Below are 27,013 nucleotides of genomic sequence, written 5' to 3' on the forward strand. Positions count from 1 at the left end.
CTCTGTACTGGTGGTCAATAACACCACATACACATACACATTCACCAGAGATATAGCCAACCTGCTGCAAACAGGTAAGTGAAAAACTCACCACCCCTGTCCTCCCATCAGTAAAGGAGGACATGCACAACACCTGCCCCCCTCCCTCATCATTATGGTGTAGGTCCATAATGCTCTCTCAAGAGCAAAAACTGAAGTCTCCATGTGACCTGATTACATCCCTGGCTGCATCATACATGAACCCAGGCATGAGCTCTCATCTTCATTACACAGTGTAGTCAACCAAAGCCTGAGCACCAGTGTTATCCCATCTGCATGGAGGACAGCCACTGTCACCTTTCTACACAAAGGTGGAGCATCCACTGACCCAGCCAATCATATGCAAATCAGCCTAACTAGCCTGATCTGCCAGACCATGAAAGGCATTATCAAGGACCTTATAAACAGGGACATCAGCAACCTCAAAATGCTTGAGCCAACATAGTTTCATATTGTCAAAAGGAAATCAGGCCTGATAAACCTGGTCAACTGCCTTGAAGCAGTCAACACACACATGGACGAGGGGATGATGGTGCACACTGCCTACCTTCACCTAGTCAAAGCCTGAGACAATAATCCCCAGTCAGCCATAATACATAAGCCTGTACAGCTAGGCATCAACCTGTATGTTACCAGATGGGTAGCTAACTGGCTCAGTGATAGTACCCACTCAGTCAAAGTATTGGAAGCCACCCCTAGTAGTAGACCCTTAAACAGTGGTGTGCCCCAAGGATCTGTCTGGGGGTCTCTACTGTTTGGGATATACTGTTCTGAGGTGCAAGACAAAACCAGTGGCCTGTGGCTGACCGAGTTTGCAGATAACTGTAAGCTGGCCACCGTCTTACATTCCCCTACTGATGTCAGCATCCTCCAGGAGGGTCTTACCCAAATTAATGACTGGTGCCAGAAGCATTGCCTTAAACTGAATGCCAGGGTTTGCATCATTATCCCTGTTCTGGTAGATGTCATCCACACTAGGTATGACAGTAATAACAATGTACTGAGCATGCAATCAGGTGTGAGGAGAATTAAGCACCAAGGTTGATAGCAACCTGACAGTTCCCACTGTGTTGGCACCATTGTACCAAAGGCTGTCTATGTGGCCCACTTCCCAAATAAGGGTATATCATCCAGGAACCAAGAGGCCATAGCATCCTTGTACTCCTCCCTCATCAGACCAATTATCGAGTACAATGGCTCATTTGGCATGTACCTTGACAACCACATGCAGCAGTTGCAGAGACCACAGACATTCCTGACCAGCAAAATCCAGGGTCTGCAATACCTATCCTATGCAGATAGGCTAAAAGCCCTGTCACTCTACACAGTGACGTACGGACTGATTAAAGGTGACGTGTATCTGGCTAACAAGGCCATTCCCAAACCAGCCTTGCTCGAGTGTATGCATATCCGTAAGACAAACCCCATTCATGCAACCCGCACACAAGGCCCTCACATGGTCTGTGGCATGAATAGCACTTGTTGGTGGGATAGATTTGTGTCTCAAATAATACACTGTCTGTAAAATACACTCCCTCCCCATGTCTAGCAGAGTACCTCTCTAGCCTTATTTCAGAAAAATTGGATGACTGCATGGGAAACACAACAGACACCACTGGGATCCCACCTGTGTCCCAGCTGGACAGGGGAAACAGGTACTGACTTTGAAGGGACATGGGCAAACATCCAGCCTAGGCTTATGAGGACATCTGGGCCAATAGCCTAGTATCATCCTATAAACCTATGCATCTAATACTTTACATGTTTCTTGCATGTATTGCAGACCGTCCTGCAATGTTGTCAGATATGAATCCCTGTGAGTCTGAACTGTGAAGTTACTGCATTGATAGATTACTCTCTTGTTCCTTTATTAGTTATTGTCACATATCATTACACCTTGTCATTGTGTCAGGTCTGCATAGCACTACATCAGGTTTTATAGTGCTTGCATATGCACATGGTAACACTGTATAGCTCACTGCAATAGCCTTGGTCTTGGTCACACTTACCATTTTGCTAATAGGCTCATCACCCAGTAAGATTTGTCACCCTTTGTTGAGGGCCTTACAGTAGCTGTTACAGAGATTGATTGTGGCAGTTAGAACAACCTTACAGTATGGGCTGAAGGGCCTATAGGTAGCAAAGTTGTGCCAGACTGTAATAGGAGTGTGCATGTTTGTGTGCATGTGTGTGTGTGTGTGTGTGTGTGTGTGTGTGTGTGTGTGTGTGTGTGTGTGTGTGTGTGTGTGTGTGATTTAAAACTCAAATAGTAAAGTGTGAGTGTGTGTGTGTGTGTGTGTGTGTGTGTGTGTGTGTGTGTGTGTGTGTGTGTGTGTGTGTGTGTGTGTCAACTACTTGGCCAGGGACCCGAAGTACTGGTTGGGAAGAGAAGGTGACAGATGTTTTGGATTGACTGCTCTGCTGAGATGTTAACCTCATAGGTGTGCCACTGTGTAGTGTTATTGGGGTTGTGGAGAGAGAGAGAGAGAGAGAGAGGGAGAAATTATCCCCACACTGACTGTGACCTCTGTGTGCTCTGAAGGGTGATTGTACATTAATGTGCATGTATTTGTCATCCTGCCATTCTGTACATTCCTTACTGGTGGTAGTGGTGAGTATTATGCTCCCTGATGATTGGGCCAGTGCAGGGGTAACATACTGACAGTACGTACTGGTGGAGACAGATGGCATATCACATCATGTACCATCACTGAGCCTGCTCATTCTAACAATGTCATACAGGGTTATTTCACAGATTGTCCAGGTCTTCTTGAGCATTCTTGAAATACTCTACCTAGGTGACTGTGCACTCCACACCTGTATCAGATTGCCTCAAACCTATGGCTAGCATACCATGTGACCCCTGCAGCAGCACAAGTTATAGGTAGTAGTAGTAGAGGGTGGATTCTGGCACTGGGTCAGCAGCAATACATACATACTGAGCATACAATGTAAGGGAATGGATACAGTACCAGATACCCAGGTATTATCACTGTGCCCCCAGGGGTCTGGCATGCCACAGACACATTCTTCAAACTATGTGGACAAACACCATGTATTGTTCAACTAGCTCAGATGTTTCTTGGACTGTTTACATGCACCTGTAGGAGCATTCACCTATTCATGTTATGTAGGCTTGAATACATGGTACTGTAGAACTGCCCATAGGGGATAACCAGCAGTCGATGACACTGATGTGGGTGGACACATAACAACAGAGTCTATCACATAAGACAGGCCACTAATGGTATTCAACGTATCATACCAGGCTACTAGGCTGTGGGCCCTGAGCATCCATATCCCTAGGCCATATGTTATCCCATGTGTATGCAAAGCAGCAGCTGATGTCCCTATCTAACAGGGACACAGGTGGTATCCCAAGGATGTATGTGCCATTAACCATCCAGTTGACCATGTTACGCCTGCAAAGGTGTAGGTACCTGCTCTGCCTGATGTGGACAGGGTGCCCATTTTCCCGCAGGGTGAATGTATGTGACAAACATCCAAGCCTACCACTAGATGTAACATCCCTTGAACATCTCAATCAATTCAAAACCGCTACAAAAATACCTTCATAAAAAATGGACCTGCCAATGTAATTATCCCCCGTAAACACTGCACATCAGAAGCACCTTAATGTTATGAGAAATACTGTAAGCTAAGGTATGTGTCACACAAAGAAGGTGTCATAGTAGCAAACCAGAGGAAGACCTGTGTGTTGCACTTGCCATGGGCATGGTATGTGCAGCCAACTGTCAATTAATCTAAATATCTACATACTTGCAAACACTTATATGCACACGCACAAAAGCAAGAATGGAGATTAGAAACCCTATCTATTTAGTTATTTGTATTACAGTATTATGCAGTTATTGCATCCAGCACAGAGCTTATAGGTTGTGGGTTGTCCAAGGTACTTCTAAGGTGAATGACATCAGCAGTCATTGTAAAGTAGATCAATGGGAAATGTACTGGGTGGCAAAGGCCTCAAAATACATACACATGTACATAGCTCATTGACCTCTGCATATTGTGGACATGCAACAAGTTATCAAGTTGATTGGGACAGCCCTAGGAATGTGTGCTTGGCTGTCATTACCCAACAAATATGCATGTTACTGCATTTCTATGGAGACACAGGTGTGTTGCTGGGGGGGATTCATAACTGTCAACTGCACATATTTGCACAGACTGTGCAGATGTTGGCTTTACTTTTTGACTCCATATAGCATAGTCTTGTAGCTGTCTTGGAGAATACTGGCATATCACTAAAGACTGAAAATTAGGATGTAATGGCAGACATTTGAGTTTCAGATTTCCTACCCTTCAGAGACTTCATGCAACTAGAAAACCTGTTGTGATATCACTGTGTAAGTCTGTAAGAGGACTGTTTCATCATTGTCCCTATTTTTGGGCCCTTGCCAGACATTTCTTAATGGCTTTCTATGGCTGACTAGCTGGGAGAGGCAGAGGAGTGAGTATGTTACGCCTGCAAAGGTGTAGGTACCTGCTTTGACAACATTGACTTCCATGCATGTGAGCTATGACCCCCCTAGTTTATTTGTCCTCCACATACACTGCTGTAAGTTTTGCCAGCTAGGGGACTCCTGCATACTCTGCAGAAGCCAGTATTGGGCAGACATTTCCTGTTGTCCCAGATAGCTGTCAGTTGTCTGCTGCTAAACTGGTAGGCCACCCCATTCCCTTGCATACATGCAGCAATATCTGTGATATGCTACCAAAACCTACTACTACTACATTCATCTATTGTTAAGAAGAGTGACTTATCTTGTGCCTGCAGTAGTTGTGAGGATGGTGCTTGAGTGCTGACTCTGTTGGATGCATGCAGTACATGGCCTATACATGGTAAGGTACAGGTAGTGTGAAGTGTGTGGCATCCATTTTACAGTGTGTGCGAGTTGGAGAGAGGTGTCAGTCCCTGGGTCCCTAGGGTGTCAGTGTATGTGCTATGCGTTGCTTCTTTGCCAAGGCCAGGGCATACTGAGCATGCCTACATCTGCCTACAGGGGCAGGCTCAGGGGTTCCTCCTCTGAGTTCACCTGTGCCTGTGGAGGCCTTGGCAATGGTGGGGGGCTGTGTTCCCCTTCCCTGAGATGTTCTTGCCACAGCTGTTTCCGCAGGATCATATTGTGTAGAATGGCACATACTATGAACATGTGCACATGTGGCTGGAGAGTACTGCAAGGCTCCACCAGATATGTCAAGGCAGCAGAACCATGACTTGAGCATCCCAAAGACACGCTCTGTAATGTTCCTAGTCTGTGCATGTGCCTCATTACAGTGTTCTTCAGTGGGTGTGTGTGCATTTCTGATGGGTGCCATCATACACAGTTCTAGTGTGTAGCCAGCATCCCCCACAAGATGGCCATATGGGATGTCTCCCCTGGCAAATGCCTGGTACAGCTGTGAGGCATGCCAGATGTGGGAGTCATGATAGCTGGCAGGGCTGCCAGCACACACATTCATGATTATGCCCTGGGCATTGCACAAGACCTGGCAGTTGACACTTTATCGTCTTCACTGGGTGGTGCCTTGATGTGGATGTGAGTTCAGTCTATGGCACCCAGTACCTCTGGGTAGTCTGGTACTGGTGGAAGAGATGCATATTGTGGGTCTTCTCCTCACAGGTTCTGGGGAAAGAAATGTGCTCACCAGCATGTGGTCACATGGCATCCAGGAACTGCTGGAGTACCCTGGATGCAGATGCCTCTGAGACCCCCATAATGTTCCCAGTAGGTCTTTGGAAAGTACCTGAAGCTAGTATTCTTAAGGCTGCATATACCTTGGTTTCAACTGGGATGGGTTCCTCTCTATTGGCTCCGGGTCTGAGGTGAGGCCTGCAGAGCTTGGTGAGTTGCTGAAGTATGTCCCTGTCCATCCTGTATCACTCTAGTATCTCCAGATCATGTAGCCCCTTGAAGGTTACCCTGGGTCTGAACACTCTTCTCCTCCTCCTCAGTCTGGGCCGGTTGTCACCATTATCCTCATCACCCCCCCTCAGTTTGTAGCACATACAGATGTTGCAAAGCAGCAGCATCCCTATCATTTTCTCAGTTAAAATTCCCACGTGTGTACACCAATGGTGCAGAGTTTGTGGGAAAACCAGACTGAAAAGTGTTTGCATACTTTATACTGGTATGCTGCAGATGTTTGTGTGATTGGCTGACTATGATACATTCCACTTGCCAGCTATATTATTGAGGGGTTTGAATAGGCCACTGTGAGTGGCAGAATCCATATTAGCAATTTGTACTTCATTTCCTTTATTGTGCTATTTCCTTTTTTTTCTCAATTTCCACTGTGTTTAAGCCCAGTGGCACACCACGCAAACTGTTTTAGCTAGTGGAAACATTACTGAGCAGAAAAGGCCCTCCTCTGGATACAAACACAGTTATCATTTCTTGAACCTGCTAAGCACAGCTAAACAGCCTCAGACACACCCCTTGCTTAGCTCTGCTTAGCTGAGTGCAAATAGGAGCTGCAGAGCTCCAATGTTATTACACCAAGCATGACTCACACGCTGCTTCTTCTGCTTACACCACTGCATTATAGCTCCTACACAGTTAGGTACCTGCGAATGCGGTCTCCCATTTTGCTTTTCATCAAATTTAGCTCATTTACATATCCCTACTGGTTTACAACCTAGTTACACCACTACACAGAAGCCTATGTCCTTAGCAACCACTGTTACCTGTTATTGTTATGAGTCTGCATGCTGCCCACTATAATGGCAAAATTCATGTTTCAGGTTACTTTTTTTTTTCTGCATGATCACATTTGCGTTCCGCTGTGCTCCGCTTAAATGGCCAAAATCAGTCCAAAGATTTTGATTTTTGAAATTTTAAAACACTTCTGTATGCCAATGGCCATGGTTTTGGCAATCAGCATGCCTAATAAACATAATACATGCTTTACTTTTAGCTGTTATGCCACCGTTTTGATTTTTATAGAAATCTACATGGTTAACAACCAAATACATTTCTGCTGCAGACACGGCTCCAACACGGATGCCTGTCTGCTTGCCAGATTGCTAATTCACCTCATTTGCATGGTTTTCACCAGCAAATGAGGTGATTTGCATGGTGTCTGTGTTGGAATAGTGCTGGGAGGCTCGTGCACACTCCCAGCCTTGTTTACTGGATTGCACAGGCTCCAAACTCTGTATTTGAGCAGTGCCACTATGCTTGCACGAAGTTAAGCTCAATGTAAGCTTAACTGAATTCTGCCCTTGGTTGAATATTTGGAGCTGTGTCTTTACATTTTGCATGTCTTGCATTCTAGTCTGAACTGGTAGGTTTTGAGTGCTTTTTGAAGAAACTAAAGGTAGGTTATATTAAGAGTTAGGAAGTTGAAACTGCTTCCCAGATCTTCACTCTGAGGACTGAAAAAATAACTGCTCTTGTCTGTCAGTGCAGGGTAGCAATAAAGGTGGTTTGTGAAGCTGTAGATTCTCTTTTCAGATGAGTTTTTGCATTGTGTGACCACTGCAAGCAAATGTCACTTGTTAACTTAGTTGACTTACCGTTGGGACAAGGTTGCTTTTTCTAATGTTAAAAAGTATTAAATAGGGAGAAGAAATAGAGCATATTAAACATCAGGCCCTGGTGTCCGTATAATTTTTGTTGAGTTACTTATTAAAAATATTATACAAATTAGAATAGGATTCTGCCAATATTCACTAACATTTCTTTATAGCCTGTAGATACCAATGTTATAAGCTTGGCTGTACTTCTGTTTATGTCTGAGTAGACAAATGGTCCTGTTATTGGTTTCTTTGTAAGATGATGTAGTGAGCTATACATCATGGCCTTTGAACTGATACATATACTCTAATAAGACTACAGCAGGTGCAGGGATAGGTCAGTAGTTACCAGAGTTAACATTTTGTGAGTGTCTAGTCAAATAGACTTTGATTGTAGCAGATGGTTTCCACAGGTGTAATTCTTTATTGTTTTGTTGTCTAAAATAAGTCTGAACACTATTGTTCTCTTTCTTAGCTTACATACTGTATCCTCAGTAAATGAGTTGCTTTTGTACCAATGTATTTTTGTTAAGTAGACTTACTTTTAGCCCCCTTTTAAAACATTTTATTTGTATAAATACAGTATATGCCATTTTGACCAATGCAATGTTTCATTTTCCTCTGATGCGCTACAATAACTGTCTTAAGGGTTTTTTCATTAATTGTTGCTAATTTCTGAAAGTGGATAGTTCTTGCCTATATGAGCTTGTGTTGTCACCAAGCTTTGTGTTTTTGAACAGGTGAATATTCACAGTAAAATGTTATATAATACATTCTCAAAGGCTAAAGCTGTTGCCTAGTACATATTTTGTCATAGAGATCAGTGTTTTTGAATGTTATACTCAGGTGGTAGACATACATGAACTGTTCATATGCAACAGTATATACATCAGTTTTTTTTTTTGTCATTTGGCAGACATACACACACACACACACACACACACACACACACACACACACACACACACACACACACACACGCATGCACACACTGTTACATTCTAAGGAGTTAGTTAGAGACTGGAGGCCCACTTCTGAAAATTCCACTTCCTGGCTTTGGTTAAAAAAAATGGTGTCTTTAACTGTGATTTCTGTATAAAAAGAATCTATGTCACAAAACAAGTTTGCCAATGTTTTCTTCTTCTCATTTTACTCCGAATACATATAGATTATCATTGTACTAAAATATAATAACTTTCTTATCAGTATATTTAACTATCTTTCACAGTTATCTTCTTTTAGAAAGAGATGTCGTGTCAGTGTAGGCCAGAGTAGAAGACAGCGCTTTCTTTGAAGTATATTTTCACATTGCTTAATGTTTCTGGATGTTCAGCAGTTTTTGTCTTTAGAAATTGACTTGTAGGTTTTTATAGCTTGTACAAGTCAAGCATTTAAACTTAAAAAGACTTTGTGGGTTACACAGAAAGTAGACTATGCTCTTCTTTAAATAAAGTTTTTTTTCTGTGGCTTATAGCCTCCCTTTTTCTATTACTCTTTCATGATATTGTGTCTAAACTGACAGAGTGCTATTTCAGAGAGCAAACATAAATTTCCTCGTGCTTTTTTTTTTCTTTTACCTTTTTTTTCTTTCTTAGCCTGTTCTTCTTACATTCTTTGAAAATATTGACACTGTTTCTTATCACATTTTGTAAAAGACCAAATAACATTTGTCTCCTGAGACTCCTATTTTTCATTTCTCTAATCATTCCTTCATGTCAGGGTCATCTTACTGATACAATACCCTACTCAGGCATTGTCAACAAACTTACAGAACTAGGTATAAAACCCTTAATAACATGCTGGATAGGTAGTTGGCTCAATGATATGACCCAGGAGGATAGAAGCACTGAGGCCACCTCCATAAAGAGGCCAGTCACCAGTGGAGTCCCCCAAGGCTCTGTGTTAGGCCCATTCCTCTTTGGTATCTACTTCTTTGATGTCAAAGCCAATGTTAAAGGCCTCTAGCTATTCAAGTTCACAGATGACTGCAAACTGGGAGGAATCATTGAATTCTCCCCAAGATGAGAACACCCTTCAGGAAGGTCTAATACAGACAAATGCTTGATGCCAAAGGCATGGCTTAAAACTCAATGCCAAGAAATGCATTATAGTACCTTTTGGGAAGTCTGCTATCCCTGGTAACCATTTCAATAATAAAACACCCTTAAAAGTTGATGCACTAGTCAGGAATCTGAGACTTTATGTAGATAGTCACCTACCCTTCAACCAACATTGTGTCCAAGGTAGTAGGAAAATCCTTCTAAGTTGCTCAACTTATAAGCAACGGTATGGCATCTAGGTTAAGAGAGCTTATCACACCACTATACTTAGCCCTCATCAGACCCATCATAGAATATAATTTAGCCCTCATCAGACCCATCATAGAATAAAATGCCTTCTTCAGTAGATACCTGATCAGATACATGCAGCGACTGGAATGTCTAGAAAAGATCCTTACAAAAAGAATACTGGGACGAAACACAATGTCATATGATGATTTCTTCAGAGTCATGTCTCTTTACTTGGACTCATAAAGACTTCTGAGAAGTGATCTTCGCCTGGCATACAAGACATCCTTGGACCCTGTTTTGACACACCTTCTACACATCTGCAAAACAAATGGCATCAGTACTACTAGATTAAAATACATACATTTTGCTTTCAATACAAACAGGATATCCTTCTATGTGGCACACCTCATCAGTAAGGGCTTTTCATCCAAGAAAAAGGAGATCATTGTCCCACTGTACTCATCCCTCATTAGACCCATTATAGAGCACAATGCCCCGTTTGTTATGTACCTCACAAGACATCTGCAACAGCTGGAAAGGCCGCAGAAATACCTCACTAAAAGAATCACAGGCCTAAAGCAAATGCCCTTTGCTGACCATCTAAAAAAACTCCAGCTATTCTCTGTGGCATATCGTCTACTCAGAGGCGATCTCTGCTTAACATACAAGGCCATGTCAAACCCCGAGCTGTCAGACATGCTCCACTTAGAGAAATCCCAATCCCTCAGAGCCACATGCTCCAGGGATCTAAACTTTGTCATCACAATGAACAAAACATGCTAGAGGGATAGGTTCCTGACCCAGAGACTCCCCACACACTGGAATAGACTGTCCATACATGTCAAGCAGAGTGCCTCCTTGGCCCTCTTCAAAAGGAACCTTGATAATTGGATGGGAGATAGGAAATTCACCCTGGGAATCATGTCAGTTGCTCTGCTAGACAGGGGTCCATGGAAGTAAATATTGTGGGAAGAAATATCCAGGGAATTGTTATGGCTAGGCTTGTATAGGCCTTAGGGCCGATAGCCTTGTGCCAACCTATGAACCTATGAACCTATGTTGGAGAGACAAATATGTTTGTCAGAGAATTATCATTCTCTGGAACAGGATCATCTTCCATATGAAGCAGAGCTCTTCCATATCCCTATTTAATTGCAACTTCGACCAGTGGATGGTCAATCGTAAATTCACCCCTGGTCCAGTGCCTATGTCTCAGGTAGACAGAAGCAGTCAGTAAATCACCTCCTATAAAATTCAGACTTGTGGGTCACATTTGGGTTGCATGGCTAGGCTTATAAGGGCCATAGTGGTCATTAGCTTAGTATATACCTATGGACCTATGAACCTATGAACCTATGGACCTATAATATAGTACAGTATCACATTATTATAAATACCCATAAAGTAAATGTAGTGTTTGAAGTTCTACAATTCAGCTCTAACATCAGGGAAAAGATCTGCTTCTTATGTAGAATTTTGATGTCAGAAGGGTGCTTAACAAACTTTTGTTTACTTCTCAGCACTGTTAAGCACTACACTTGTGCTAGAGAATTAACAGTGTTAAGTGACACAACAAGAACAATAGGAAGCCATTATACACTCCATTTGAACTTTTTTAAGCCTGAATTAAGTATTTACTGCCTTTGTAATGCTCTTCATTGGTAGCCACTCTCTGTGTGGCATATGTTAGAGTGTTACTACTTTCCAAGCTGTAAGCACCGTTACTCTCCTTTTTGTAGTACATAGGACTAAGTAAAGCTCTTTATATTACATATAATTAAGACTGTATCTTTCTGATCATAACTCAGGATTCTATGTTTTCCTGACATGGATCTCACTTTCCAGGTAATTGCTCTTAACCTTCCACCTCCAAAATGTGGTACACTACTTCTTATGATATGGAACAAATGAACAAATATGGAACATTTACTAATAGCTTGCTAACAGCTTTAACTATGAATGAATGGTTAAAATGTGTTATTTTATATGTAAACATGCTATTTCCCCCTGTAATAAGAGTCAGTATTATTTACAGTGTGTATAAGTTAACACAGTTATTAGCCTGGATGTGTGGCAAAGCCTTTCAGTGTGGAGCTAGACTTTTTAAGCCTCAAAAGTGGAAATGTTTCTCCTAACAAAGTACATTTGGGGGTAATGGTCAGGGTAAATTTCATGGAATTCATATCTTTGTCTTGATGTATAACATCCTGGTTATGACTGGAGACCTGATCATAATTCTTGATATTGTTTGCAGTTAGAACTTAACATAAAAAGGACATGATTTTAATGAACAGGATTATAATGGTGGTTTTTGTTTTCACATTAATTTCAGACCAGCAACCTTTTAGGCATAAAAACAAGTAGTAGTTGAACTACCTTTAACCATTATGCCTATAAGCATTAGCTGGATGTGAATGAGTTGATTTTATCTGTTACTGAGTCTGCCTAATACTGTTTTCTTGCTGAACTTAATTTAAGAAATATGTATATTATGAAAATACTCACCTACACATGGAAAAGGAGTAAAGCCCTAACTGCAGCCCATTAAAACCAGGAATGATTATTGACATGGGTATAGGAAAAACATTTCCAGGAAGCATGAGACTGAGTAGATGATGTCAGACAACCTAACTGGCAGAGAAAGGCAGCAAGGCTCACTGCTATCATAACACTGTGGAGTCTGGCTATCACAGAAGTCATCACCAGCAGCAACTAGTCCAAGTCAGTAATGGACTCACCGAGCAGTCATATGTTGTATTCAGGATAAGGGTGCAGAAGCGTAGTTGTTTTGGGCACCCTTGACAGCTGCCTTGGGGAACTGAAAGGTTAGTTAGTGCACAGTCACAAAATAACACATACGGCTGCCCAGATGATGCCCATTTCTCTAAGGAATCCTCCCCACTACACTGAGAAGAACAAATGAGTGCAAATCCTCTCAGCTCTCAGGTGTTGTGGGGGAACAAATGGCCCAGGAGGAGGAAGAAAAGCTGGTGATTAGCAGGCATTGGGAAGAAAAATAATATACTGAAATAAATGCAATTTTACATGTTTGTATTTCTGTTTCATAACAGAATATAGAGTTCATTTAGCATTTTAATTGTATCAGTTCAAACTGTTTTTCTTTCCTATGGTCACAAACTTAACACATGACTATTTAAGCTTACTGCTTAGAAATAAAATTTGATTTTCTATGTAATTAAGTCACTGAGGCAGCAAAAAGCCTGAACCTGATATCTTTTTATTGTTTGAGCTTGGAGAATACTTTGTTAATTTTGGTAAGCTTTGATTTATAATGTACCAAGAATTTTGATTTTCTGATTCATTCCACACTTGCAGCTGCACATTTCTAATAATGTCAGCATTTTATGTATTCCCGCTGAAAAGATGAACTCTGCTGTCCAGATATAATAAACATTAAGCTTAATTACAGCATAAACTATAATGCAGGACTCCCCTCCACACAAAGTAATTGGGTGCAACAAAGCACATATTTTTTATGTCGTCCTTTATTATTATTGCAATACAGGGAATATAAAACCATATGGACCCTGAAGCTAAAGTAATTGCTTTGTCTCCTAATTCCTGCCTTCACCACCATTCAACTGCTGCTGTACATTCCCCTGTGACAAGATAACAGAGCTATGGTTTCATTATAACACTATTTTGTTAGCTCTTGGTAAGCAGATGCAGCAGTTGTGTGGCTTTTAGGAAAGCAATCAAACATTAAACAAAAATGTGAATGACTAAGGCCAGGATTCAGTAAACTCCATGAAGGAATAGCATTATTCCTTAATGGAGTGAATGGTGATTGTGTCCACATCTCCCTCTCGGCATTGTGCCTTACATATTAATGAATGTGTACTACTAAGATTGACCTGTGTACATGGATATGAATCAGTGCAGTGGGGCATGAAGCAGCAGTACTCGCAGATCTGTAACACCCCCCCTGCACTGTCAAAGTGCCATACGGCACTTTACAATCCATTCAGTGTCCACGGACAATGAAAAGAGGATTGCAAATGGAATGGAATCCAGGGTGTGTGTGACAGGAACTGTAACACCCCCCTGCATTGTGAAAGTGCCATACGGCACTTTAGAATCCCTTCAGTGTCTGCGGACACTGAAAAGAGATCTGTGAATGGAATGCAATGCAGGGTGTGTGTGACAGGAATTTTAACACACACCCCTGCACTGTGAAAGTGCCATACGGCACTTTACAGTAAAATAATGTCCTTGGACACACACCTCTCAACCCTTAGAGCAAGAAATCTGGACAAAGCCTTTGCCAAAAATGGGGCAAAAGCCCAGAAATAGGGACATTTTTTAAATATTGGTCTTACAGACTTAGTAAGTTGATAGAATGACAGGTTTTACATTACCATGGATTGTCATGAAGAGTATGTGGTCTGTAACTGACATGCTGATATATTATATAGTGAGAGATATATATTTAAAATGGTTGTGCTATTTTTTTTTCCTTTACATGTGAAGTTTAAGCATAACTGTGTGGGTTTGCATGCTGTGGCACTTTGCTCAGCAGTGCTTAAATGTCTTGTAAAGCACATTTATAGCTGAGATGTCCAATGGTAAATTAGCTTGGTGGTTAGAGTTCTGGCTTTGTGTGCAGTAGCTCACAGTTCGAATACCAAGACATACCATTCAACTTCACATGGGAAAGCATTGTGATTTTTTTTTATTTAATGATGTAGTAATTCATATTTGTTAACCAGGGTAGTGTAGCTGGTCCAAAATTCCAGTGTCAGTGGATATATGATGTGAAATCCCCCATGTAAACATGTGTCCCATATCGGATAGTCACACCACAGGGTAATATAATGAAAGCACATAGGGTGACATCATGTAAAGTAAATTATATACACTTAATAATATGTCAGTAATGATTAGTTAATATGCAATTCTGATTTTTTTTTAATGAAAACTGAGCAATGTTTAGCAGTGCTTAGCTCTGCTTAGCCAGTTTGAGCATTTCTTAGAAGTTTAATTCTAAGCAGCATTCACCCCAGCTAAGGACTGTTCAGCATTTGCCACTTTAAGCATTGCTCAACTCAACTTAGCGGGTTTGCGCACTGCTGAGCTTTGATTAGAATTTTCAAAAATGGTCCAGTGATGGCAAATGTCAGGAATATGGCCTTATTTAAAATGCACATGTGGGAATACAGGCAGAACCTATTAGAGTTTGATCTCTGTAGGAGCTATGGCAGGTGTTGGTGAAGGATTGCGATTTTGGGCACAGCGCTGGGGCATTTTGGAGTTTAGGGTCAAGACTAGGCTCCTTGTAAAGAACCATGACATCAGACTGCTGCAGGACCAGTACCAGGGCTCAGAATACAAGGCTGAGTCCTGGAACTATCTGGCAATTGAGCTCACCAAAGCCACTGGCATCCCCCACACTGGTGAGCAGGTCTGTCATCATTATGATGACTGAAACTGAGGAAGAGAGCTCTCTTGGCCCAATGGATCCAAGATGCTTGGGAGGGGAATGCCCCAGAAGTTTGTAAGTATAGCAATTTGTGATGTATCAAATTATAGTATGAATATCTGATAGACAGGTGAACATAATGGTGTGTTTTTTTCCCACAGATGCAGAGGAGAGGGCTCGTAATGTGAAAATCCATGGAGGAGGACTGGAGGGGCTGTGCCGACAGTGTGGTGAGTACAGATATATTTTGCAATACATATATATATAGTCCAATAAATAAGAAAGTGTAATTGTTTACCACCATTAGGTATAGTAAGTTCTGAGTGTACTGAATAAATTTTGTCAGACCAATATTGATCTACAGGATATGCAGTACTACTGAATGTAGAACCTCAACTGTAATAAAGCACTGTATCATGCTACTCAAATAAAGATTTATACCACAAACTGTTGTGTTTAATCTTGTATGTTGTTGAAGAAATAAAATGTGTTCAAGTGCTTCACAGCAAATATGGCTTTGACAGTATGCATTAACTGAGGTTGTTCTGATAACCAGCTGTTATGCAAAACTGTAGATTGTGGAGCTGTAAAACAAGATATAAATTAAATATGAAATATGTCCTGCACTAAGATCTGAACCTTGAATAGTAATATGTAATGTATTATAGTGTGTTCCATGTAGCCTTGCCTTGTGTTAACTTATCTTTGTAGTCCTGAGTGCGGATATGTTGATGCAGGCAAGTATGACAGTTACACAGTACAAACTGTGATATTATCCACATTGCTGACATTCACAATATGTGTGCATGTGTGCATTACAAACCCTCCACCACAAATGGAGATTGACCTGACATATTAACGTGATGACAACTGGAAGCTTACCTGGGCACTCTTCAGCTGTGGAAACTGTGCTAGCCACCTCTGCGACATATGGTGTTATAGATTCTTGTGAGCTGGTGGCGTAACCCAGGTTTACCAGGAACTCCTCTGTGGCTGAGAGTGGTTGTTGTGTAGCAGGCCCTCCATCAATGCCAACAGAGTCCCTGGCCACAGCTGTGGCACTTTGCTGTACATGATGTATCAAAATCAGTGGCCTGGTGTCAGACCTGCTCATAGCTCCTGTCATGCTGGCTCACATGATTAACCAATGCCACAAGGTCTACCCACAGTGCAGCATATTCTTGCTGGTTATTGTGACTCCTTGATGACAGGACTTGGTGATGGAGTCTCAGGGCATCAATTATGGTGTCAGTCTCTGCTTCTGAGAAAGGTGGATTCCTATGTTGGTACAGCTCTCCTGAAAGACATGAAGGGGGGGAACACATCACAGGACCACATACATTGCTCACCATTATGTACACACCCTGCACGTTCACATTTGCCAGCACTATCCACTGCTAACTCCCACATCATACTCCGCCATCTATCACATCGCATGTATGTGGCTATCAGCAACATAGTGGAAATACATCATGCATTGCCCTCCTAATGTTGATGTTTCCTGCTACTTGTTGCATGTCCTATAAGGTGTTCAAATGCATTTTCCTGTTGCACCTACTACTGCTTGTTCATGGCCTGTCTACACTGTATGCAGTAGTGTCAGCCTCCTACTGTTGTAGTAAGCACCTGGGCTGTAGACCCACCCCTTAGGTCTCCTTGGCCTTCCTCCCTCAGATTCTGGAATATATGGCTGGATAATGTCCTACAGTTTCCGCTGTCAGTCCAGTTGATATGGGCATCCTGACACAGTGTAGCACCTACCTCATGTACATGGACCTCACGTACATGGACAAACAACCATCTACAAACACTACCAGAGAGTGAGAGATGTGATGACATTAGGAACCTACAGTCCATGCCCTCTCCCTGTCAAGCCCACATATCTGTCCTTGAACAGGCTGTTGACACAATCAGTACATCTCACACATCACTCACACCTACACAACACACACACAAATATGCAGAGATCCTCAACATACACATCCACAAACAAAGGAGAGCTCTTAGTCAAAGCCACACATGAATGCCACAGCCCTACACAGCACATACCACACATAGCTAGACACCTGTGCCCCACAGCCATAAAGGCATTACTACATATCAAACATATTACACATAGGAGACTCCATTGTGAGGCACACTGATGTGCCTCTCACCAGGCTGCATATGTGGATGGTCACAGTTACTTGTGTGTCAGGTGACAGAATCCATCATATCTCATATGCACTGCTGTCTCTCATCAACTGGTACTGTCATGAGGTTGCTACAACCCATGTTGGCATGCCTGACCTGAGATGAACTTCCCTGGACTATATGCAGTAAGGCATGAGTGATCACACTGATTATGTGTCCCAGGCAGGTATGTCCTTAGCCTTATACAGCATTCTGCTGTTACACAGATGAATGCCGGAATACAATCAGAAAATGATTGACTTTAACATGTGGCCTGTTATTTTGTGATATTCCAGTGTGTTCCAGTACCTGAAAACCGGGATTGATATGGTCAACAGGTCATGATGCTTTGCCAGAGATGGACTCCATCTGTCTCAACTGGCCTTCACACATCTGGCAATGGTTCTCACTACCGCCATAGTGCCTTCATTAGGTAAAGTAATGAGGTTATCACTACCAACATATGACTGTCAGTGCAGCAAACATTGAAGGCCATGCTGCTAAATGCTAGGAGTCTACACATGACTTTGCCCTAAGTGCAAGCATTCTTAACCCTGGGAAATGCGGACATCTGTTCAGTCACAAAGACATGGTTCAAAGCTGCAGAGAGCACCCCAGACTTACCTGGTCAACCATCCTATCATACAGTCTGACCCCAAAGTGTGGGCAGTAATGCCATGGGACATTGGGTTTCACTCTATATGCGACACAAACCCACCTCCACACTGTACATGCAGTAAGATGCACAGGGGACACTGCAGGGACATGTCGCCATTGCCAACACACACATATTCAAATCATTGCTAGCTACCGGTCACTACATGTGACCAGGAAGCCCATTCTGCCTATATGGACCTCATCAACTGTATTAGGATTTGGGTCTGTACCCTGATCTTAGGTTACTTGAATGACCCAAACATACATTGGAATATGTACCCCTGCCAGCACACAAATGGCCAGAGAGCCACCAACACTGGAATTACAAACACCTCGGTGCAGCTAGGGACTACCCCCACATGAGCTGATGGTGTGTTGGAGTTGATATTGCACAAAATGTATTACCAGTGAAGCATCCCTACAATGGCATCTTCTGTGTCAAAGCAACCATCATGTGCTCATATTTGCAGTCACCATCTCCCAGAATACCCATCTAGCTAGGGTCAGACATACATACACCTCCAATGTGAAGTACAGCCTCCTGTGGGGTGGTATACACAACTTCACAACCCCCAACCCCTCTGTAGGAACTGACACCAATATCCACATATACACACAAGCTCTGAATGTGCATTTGTATAAATGCATGGAGTCAGGTATACCTGACAGGACTCTTAAACCATACAAAAAAAATCATCTAAACAGGCATGTCCAAGGGTCAACTTCCGGTGATTTCTCCTGTCCACCTGGTGAATCTGGGCATACTGGGGCAATGTGGCAACTGCCTTATGTACACAGACAACCCCCTCCTCCTACCATCCAACACTACAATCTGCGAGAGATGCACTTACATAGCCAAACTGGAAGCAAAGCTCTCTCCAGCCAAGATTGTACTAGATAGGTAAGAGGAGAAGGTCAACACCTGCACTACACCTCAAGCAACTCATAGCCCTTCAAAACTCACACCATCAACCCCCACACATAGCAACACTAAACCCACATATGCAGAGGCCCTTAACATTAACCTGCCCAAGCAACAAGGACCTCCAAAACTGAAACACAAAGAAACACCAGTCACAACCAAAGTGACACATAGCTCACAACACCAGTGTGCCACCCAACAACAGCCCCTAAAGAAAGACAATGTACCCAACACTTTAGTCATAGGTGACTCCATAGTCAGGTACACTGATGTCTCAAACACCAGGCTGAACAACGAGAAAATTACAGTCAGCTGCCTGTCGGGTGCCAGGATCCGCCATATAACGCATGCACTCAAATCACTCCACAAGTACAACTATGACTCTGTCATTGTCCATGCTGGAGTGAATGACTTGAGACATACCTCCCTGGACTACATGAAAATAGACATGGAAGACCTCTTGGATCATGTGGCCCAGGCAGGTATGACCCTATCCCTGAGTAGCATCCTGCCTTTGCCCAGAGTGATACCACAGTATAAGGAAAAAATGATTGACTTCAACAATTGGCTAAGCTTCTGGTGTCATTAATAGGGGATCCAGTATCTGTCTGCCTGGGAAGACATGATCGACAAACCACTATGCTTTGCCAGAGATGGTCTGCACCTGTCACCCCTGGGATTCAGGTTACTGGCTAAACTCTTGCCACCCCTATAGTGCCTTTTTTAGGCAAGGTTCAAAGGATAAAACCACCACCATAACAGATACAAGCATGCAAAATCTGAAGGTGATGCTACTCAATGCTAGAAGTCTAACCCTCAAAATGCACTCTCTCGAGGCACTCCTAAAAATGGAGAACATCAATATCTGTGCAGTAACTGAGACGTGGTTCAAGGCTCCAGAGAGCACCCCTGCAATACCAGGCTACAACCCTTACCACACTTTTCAGCCACAAAACCAAGACCGAAACACTAAAGGTGGAGGAGTGTCCATATTCACCAAGGATATTCACAACTCCAGGCTAGTTGCCCAACACAATGCATCTGAAATTCTCCAGGTGCAACTAACACTAGCTAAGACTGCAATCCAAATTGTAGCTTGCTACAGATCCCCCACCATGCCCCAAGATTCTCACTACACCTTTCTAAACATACTGGAAAATATTAAGATACAACCAAACACACTAATACTGGGTGATTTCAACTACCCTGCCATTAACTGGTAAAACTACTCGGGTACCATCTTCTTTTCCCAACAGTTCTTGGAATTCATAAATTCCAATGCCCTGGATCAACTAATCCATTGTCCCACCAGGGGCTCCAATATCCTAGACCTGGTCATTACCAACATGGGAGATAGATGCTCCACACCAGTGGTCACCCCCTCATTGGTCAGGTCTGACCATAAGCAAATCACCCTTGACATCCACATCCCACCCCCAGCCCCACCCCCCAGTAAGGAAACCTCCTTAAAAAAACTTCTCCAAAGCCAACTTCATGCTACTGAAGTCAGAAGTGACAAACTTCATGACACCCATGCAGATGGGATCTGAAAGTTTGACTGCAGAATCCTACACTAAGGCACTGTATGAGCACATACACTCTGACATGAATCGTGCCATCCCAAATAGAACCAAGATGCTCTTCTCCAAAAAAAAGGAAGCCAATCTGGTGGTCCCCTGCTATAAACAAACTATACAACAGAAGGAAGAAACTGATGCAGAAAAGAGGAAAATCCCAGGATGCAAAAAACTCCCTCATCAGCCTCAGTAAGAAGCTGAGATCCCTCATAAAATTCTCAAAAGCTAGTTACGAAAATAAAATTGCCAAAGATTCCAAGGACAACCACAATGTATTCTATAGTTATGTCAAGAATCTAAATGACAATGTTCAGATCTGCTCTGAGCTATAACAGAATGGCATTAAATTTACTGATCCCAAGAATATTTCCAATATCCTGGCAGATCAATTTAGTGCCAACTTCACCCCCTCTCACCCCCTAAAGGGCCCATCTCAATACCAAAAGATTGCCAAATCCCGGTAATCATGGCTACACAGGTAGAAACTGCACTCTCCAAAGCTAAGAATACAGCATCCATGGGACCAGATGACATCCCAGGCTGTGTACTACATGAACTACAAAATGAATTGGCGCCTCACCTAAGTATCATGTTTAATCATAGCCTCGCCTCAGGCTTCATGCCCACTGAGTGGAGCACAGCTACAGTTATCCAACTCCACAAGGGTTATCCACCTTGGATCCTGGGAACTGCCGTCCCATCAGTGTGACAAGCCTGATCTGCAAGGGCATGGAACGCATTATCATGGAACTTATAAACAAAGACATTGGCAACCTTCAAACACTGGACCCCACCCAGTTTGAGTTTGTGAAGGGCCGATCTTGTCTCCTGAATCTGACTGACTTCTTCAAATCAGTCTCCAGAGCTGTGGACAAGGGTAAGGTGGTGCACACAGCCTATCAGGACCTCAGCAAGGCCTTCAACACCATCCCCCACTCTGGAATCATAAATAAACTTACCAAGCTTGGCGTATATCCCTACATCACTCGATGGGTTGCCAACTGGCTTACTGACAGAACCCAGACTGTAAAAGTAGCCAACTACAAATCCAGCTCCAGACAAGTGATAAGTGGAGTACCTCAGGGTTCAGTCCTGGGACCACTCTTGTTTGGCATCTACTTCTCTGAAGTGCAGGCCAACACTAAGGGACACTGGCTAACAAAGTTCACAGATGACTGCAAACTGAGAGCCATTACTGAATTCCGAAATGATGTGGATATTCTACAAAAGGGCCTTACAGAAACAGATGCCTGGTGCCAGAGCCATGGGCTCAAGCTTAATGCCAAGCAATGTATAGTTATCCCCTTTGGAAAAAAACATGTACTCATGAATTACCACATAGGAGGCAGTACACTAAACATCGAAAGTGCGATGAGAGACTTAGGGAAACAGGTGGACAGTGGTCTCACTTTCAATAACCACACTGCCACAACATTCAGGAAATCCTTCTATGTGACACACTTCAAGGAGGTCATTGTCCCATTGTACTCATCCCTCATTAGACCCATTATAGAGTATAATGCCCCATTTGGCATGTACCTCACAAGAGATCTGCAACAGCTGGAAAGGCCACAGAAATACCTCACTAAAAGAATCACAGGCCTAAATCAGATACCATATGTTGACCATCTAAAAAAAACTCCAGCTATACTCTGTGGCATATCATCTACTCAGAGGTGATCTCTGCTTAACATACAAAGCCATGTCAAACCCTGAGCTGTTGGACATGCTCCACTTAAAGAAATCCCAATCCCTCAGAGTCACACGCTCCAGTGATCTAAACCTTGTCATTACAATGAACAAAACATGCTGGAGGGATAGGTTCCTGACTCAGAGACTTCCCATACTCTGGAATAGACTGCCCATACATGTCAAGCAGAGTGCCTCATTGGCGCTCTTCAAAAGGAACCTTGATGATTGGATGGGAGAGAGGAAATTCACCCCAGGGATCATGTCAGTCATCCTGCTAGACAGGGGTCCAAAGAAGTAAATATTGTGGGAAGAAATATCCATGGAATTGTTATGGCTAGGCTTGTATAGGCACTAGGGCCAATAGTCTAGTACCAACCTATGAACTTATGAACCTATGAATATCATCCTCTGCAGGGATACGTACACCTGTCTGGTGGACATCTGCAAGAAATAATGTCTATAACAGGAATGACGTGCCACTGTTCGAGACAAAGTAGTAGCAGGTACACATTTTGGAGCAATGTGTCATTAGCATTAACAAGTGAATGCAGTCACTCATGGAAACCTGCAGAGCAAACATAGAGTCCACATTGTCGACGTTCACTACAGATGATGATCTCCCTTCTGCACATATGTCTGCAACATCAGAGGAAGCACTTGAATCTGTTCACTTGTGGTGCACAAGGATTCCAGCTATATCAGTGCTGTAGGTGTATCATACTTGATGCCTGAAAGAGTCAGTGTAGACTTCGCACCCTGTTCCCCCATCAGTACATCAGGATGTCCCCAGTACTTTCCCCCTTCTCTTATATGTAGGAAACAGGTCACCACTGCCATGTGAAAGTCACGGTATACAGCCGCCATGTGAGCCTGTCACATCACAGGATGCATTCTACATGACCCCAAGCATGACCTTGCAATACCATAAGACACTGTATTCAAAGGACGCCTGACTACCACGTTTGTCCCAGCCGTGTGAAGGACAACCACTATCACCCCTTTACACTAAGGTGGGACGTGCACCAATCTGTCACATTATAGACCCATCAGCCTAACCAGGCTGATCTGCAAGGCCAGAGCACAGTTTATAGTAAACTGGATTAACAAGGACATTGGCAACCTCCACGCACTCCATCATGCACAGTTATGCTTTGTCAAGGAAGGCATCATGTCTGTTACACTCGGTTGACCTGTTTGACAGAGTCACCAAAACCGTGGAAGGGGGGATCAGTGCACATTGCCTACTTTGACCTGGACAAAGACTTTGACAGAATAACCCATTTGGCCATAATAGATATATGGTCCCAAGTATGCATCACACCATATGTTACCAGAGGAGTAGCACACTGGCTCGCTGACATGACCGACCTAATAAACATAGGGGAATCCAGCTCAAGCGGTTGACCCGTAACTAGCAGCATAACCTGGTGTTCTGTGTTTGGGCCTGTGTTATGTGTGATGTACACTTCTGAGGTGCAGGGCACAACCATTGAGCTATGGCCAACCATGTTTGCAGATGACTGCATGCTGTGTGCTGTCAATGGATTCCCTAATGATGTGGACATCTGCCTAGGAGGGTCTCATGCAGAAAAATTACTGGTAACAGAAACATGGCCTTAGGCAGCATACCAGGAAATGGAGTGTCAAACCCTTTGGGGAAAGTGATGTCCCCACATATTATAACAGTATTAACAACATTCTAGCCACACAATTAGTAGTGAGGGATCTGTGCACACAGGCTGATGGCAACATGACATTTCACCACCATGTTGCTTTCATTGTAAGGTAAACCTTCTACATGGCCCACCTCATACATAAGGGTAAGTCATCCAGGGACATAGGGGTCATAACATCCCTGTATTCTCCCCAATAAGGCCCATTATTGAGTATAATGCCCCATTCATCATTCACCTCAAACAACATATGCAGCAGCTGGGGACATCACAGAGGTTCCCCACCAGTGAATGCCAGGGACTGAAACATCTACCATACACAGATAGGCTGTAAGCCCATCCCTCTCCCCATTTTCATGCATACTCCTCAGAGGTGAATTCTGTCTGGCATACAAGGCAATCACAGACTCCACTTTGTTGGGACTGCTGCACAAGTGTAACTGAAGCACCACTCTATTAACCCACACACATGCCTTCAACCTGGTATGTGACATCAACTGGGCTTGTTGGCAGCTCAGATGTCTCTCCCACACACTCACCCTGCTGTGGAATGGACACCCTGTCCACATCAGGAAGGGTAGCTATTTACACCTTTGCAAGTGGAACCTGGATAACTGGATGGTTAACAACACATACACCCTTGGGATCCCACCTGTGTCCCTGTTGGACTGGGTCATCAGGTTCTACCTTGCATACACATGGGCTAACATCTGGGCTAGGCTTATAGAAGCTCAGAACCCATACCCTAGTAACCTCGTATGATCCTACGTATAAAAGTTATGGCATGTTTGCTGTGATAGACTGTGTTGTTATATGTCCACACCCATCACTGCCATCTACTGTGGTGTGTCCCCTATGGGCAATGTTACAGTACCATGTCATACAGCCACTATCTGACAAATATGTGAGTGGTACTACAAGTGTATATGGACATTCCAGCAACACCTGTGATACACAATAACTGAGAGCAGTGCAAATGTAGTGTAGGGTTTCCTTCGCATAGGTGTCTGACATCTACAGTACGCAGATGCTTACAGAATGTGTACATGTACCTGATATATGTGGACCCCCTGCAGACAAATGCAGATGTCTGTAAACCAGTTGGACAGTATGCAATGGTTGTCCCCAGACTGTGGGGAATGTGTCTGTGACATGGCAGACCCCTCCAAACACAGCAATGGTACATTAATATCTGGTACTGTATTCATTCCCTTACATCGTATGCTCAATATGTATACACTGTTTCTGAGGCTGAGCCTGTGCCCACCCCCACTAATACTGCCTTTAACCTGCTGTCCTGCTGCAGGGAGTCACAATGTATGGTAGCCATAGCTGTCGGACAAAGAGATACAGGTGTGGAGTACACAGTGACCTAGCCAGAGTATGTCAGGAACAGTCAGGGACACCTGGACCATGGTTGAACTATGCCTGTATGACATTCACAGACTGAGAGATGCTCACTGATAGTGCATGATGTGATATGCCAGCTGTATCCACCAGTAGTTACTGTCACTGTTGTATAACAGACAATCCAGTAGCATTCATATGTGAGCTGACCGTTTCTGGGAGGACTCAGGGCCCAGAGCTGTGGTCTATGTCACTGCAGACAGAGCCAACAGGGAAGACCGTAGGTGCTTGACAGCTGACTAACAGCAACATGTCATTCCAAGATATGTTGTTGAGACCTACTGTTGGAATTCCTATTTCCTATGACTGCATCCCCCATCTGTATTCTATTACATGGGGCATTCTATGACATACCTGGTATAGTGCTGTACTCCTTTGTGATCAGAAATGCAGTGATAGTTTTCCTAGGAAAGGGCAGTATGTTTTCATGAAGAAAGTCACAGACCTGTTTACCATAGCCAGCAGCTTGCCTTCTGTATGTAATGCTCATGAACAGGTGATTGTCTCTGCACCAATCTGTGACTCACACTTGCTAATAGCATCCAGAACAGATGGATAGCATTATCATTAGCCAATGGCATGGCAACACAGTGCTATAATTAAGGCCTTCATGTAGGCCTTCACCCTTTTCCTGCCCTGTGAGGAGGACATTATCAAGGTGTGGGAGCTGCAACATCACAGAGGATAGGTAGAAATAATGTCCACTGTTTAGGTTGATGTGGTATGTCCACAGTTTGGCATGCTGTGTTTGTCCATTCTTAACAGAAGTTCTGATTCTGTGACAGTTTACTGTTTAACAATGTGTGTTAGGGTCAGTAAGGAGACAGGCAGATGTGTGTATCATACATCATTTTTATCTGAATGTGCATGCTGCTGCAGTTGATGCTGGTCTATCAGCTGTGTACATTTGTAGGGGGAGACTGTGACACATGTCCCTGTCACCTGACCATTGCTCTAACCCTTTATGTATGGTTGTTGTGTGGATGGCCTGTTGCAGGTGTTTGAGAGGTATGTTAGGTCAGGTAGCTGAGCATGCTGCTGCAAATGTAGCAGGCTGCAACTGCTGCATTCTGGCCAGGAGTCATACTGGGGATTGTAAACACATCAGGGGACAGCAAGCTGCATATGTCAGTGAGGCAGCAGTGTCAGCTCTGTTGTCACAGCATAGCCAGGGTGAGGGTACCCATAACAGTCCAGCTGAGGCATGTGCCTCTGGTACATATGTTATATAATACTGCTATACAGAGTGCGGTAGGTGGCATTTAGGACACCTATTCATGTTTGCAACACGTGTCCCACCCTACAAGCCTTTGACATGTTACTGTGGGTGGCAGTAACTGTGGTAGCAGCAACCAGTTCTGCTGGACATTGCAGGACTCAGTTATTTCTTTGTTGCATTAACAAACATGTAGTTGTAATGCAACAGACTGGACTGTGGGTCTGGACTGTGGGAGTTCAGATGTCACACATGCTGGGAGTGCCACAGATAGAGCTACTAAGTCATTATTATTGCAGGTGTAGTTGCAAGACATATGTGCATGCATACAGTGTGTTACACAGGATTAGTATGAACATGTGTGTTCAGATGGGTATGAGATGT

Source organism: Protopterus annectens, chromosome 1.part2 (assembly GCF_019279795.1).
Source record: "Protopterus annectens isolate FY-2018-M chromosome 1.part2, PAN1.0, whole genome shotgun sequence".
Lineage (NCBI taxonomy): Eukaryota > Metazoa > Chordata > Ceratodontiformes > Protopteridae > Protopterus > Protopterus annectens.